The sequence below is a fragment of the Pteropus alecto genome, unplaced genomic scaffold, assembly GCF_000325575.1.
Source record: "Pteropus alecto unplaced genomic scaffold, ASM32557v1 scaffold87, whole genome shotgun sequence".
NCBI classification, from domain to species: Eukaryota; Metazoa; Chordata; class Mammalia; order Chiroptera; family Pteropodidae; genus Pteropus; species Pteropus alecto.
This window is the reverse complement of record NW_006443225.1, coordinates 14,585,630-14,587,154: the sequence shown is the minus strand read 5'-3', so window position 1 is coordinate 14,587,154 and position 1,525 is coordinate 14,585,630. Positions and strand designations below refer to the sequence as shown.

Genomic DNA, 1,525 nt, shown 5'->3' with positions numbered 1-1,525 from the left:
GTTACAGATGAAACAAGGATACCTTACCATTATAATTTAACAAAATGAGACAAGAAAAAAAAAATGAGAAGTATAAAAATTGGAAAGGAGAAGATAAATACATTACTATACTTAGAGAGGAGTTTTTACCTGGAAACCCCAAGAGGATCAACAGAAAAAGCATACAATGAAAGAATTCAGTAAGGTCTAATATCAGTTAATAGCAATCAATACTCTTTTGTGCATAAATACAAATTAGAAGATATAATGAAAGGAAAGACCCCACTTAGAACAGTACTTTCAAAGATAAAACTTTGCAAGAAATGTGAAAACTTAGATGAAAACTTTAATACATTTCTGAAGGACACAAGATAAGACCGCCACCAAGTGAAAGACATCGCATATGCCTGGGATAAGAAAAGTGGAGAAAGAAAGCTGTCTATTCTCCTTAAGAGAATTTATAAAGTAAATATAACCTTAATAAAAATATCAATGAGTTTTTAAAGAAACTAAAGTAGCTGATTCTAAAGCTCATACAGAAAAACGAATAAGCAAGAAGAGCCAGGAAAATTCCAAAAAGATAGATAAAAGGGGACTACCCCTCCCAGATGTTAAAACGCACTACAAAGCCTACACGATTAAATCAACGTGGTATAAGCACATGATCACGTAGATGAAGGGACGATTACAAAAAACAGACCCCATCACTTACAGCTCTTTATGTATGATAAGTGCGGTATCACTGGGCAAGGAGTTAGCCAGAAGAAAAAGGAGAGTTTTATCCATTTTTTTTTTTAAATTGCAGGATAAATTCAAAATGGGCCAAAGATTTTTCTTTTAACTTTTTAACCTTTTATTAGGGCCAAAGATTTAAGTGCTAAAAATAAATGAAACCATAAAAGTTTTAAAAGAAAATTAAAAAAACACCTTTATAACCTCAGAAGGGGAAAAGTCATTTTAAAACCTGACTCAAAATCAGGAAGTTTATATAAAAAAAAAGAAAAAAGAAACAAGACGGAAATCCCTTATCATTCTAGATAACGAAAGCTTATTTCTTTAAGAAAGATGTCAGCTGAAAAAATTGGTTAAAAAAATAGGATAACAAATAACATAAATATGGTTTGGTAGGTCTCATTTCATGAGGTGTTATGCACATCATTTCTCTTCAATTTCATGTTTTAGCTTGACAATGGTGATGGTTATACAACAAATCAGGCCATAATTTACATATTATAACTTACATAGGTGATGCCACGCCTTCCCGATGATCATATTTTAAATACTTAAGAACGTTTACCCAGCCGGGGTGATCGCTTTGTAAGTTATATAAATGTCCAATCACTACGTTACACATCTGAAATTAATATATTATACTTCAACTCTAATTGAAAACTTAAAACAAAATGAAACAAAACAACAACAGAAAAACAGCCTTCGGCCAGAGACATGTGGGCTTAGGTTGGGATGTGCTTTCTCTCTTTCAAGCACCAAAACTGCTTGATGCCAAGTACCAAAACTTTGAAAAATAATATATCTATATATTTTA

The 1,525-nt window shown here is 31.8% G+C and overlaps 1 protein-coding gene across 1 annotated transcript in view; it reads right to left on the bottom strand.

The window, feature by feature from the left end:
- The window catches only part of KCNB2 (potassium voltage-gated channel subfamily B member 2), a 305,417-nt gene that overhangs the window by 93,400 nt on the left and 210,492 nt on the right, over positions 1-1,525 (bottom strand).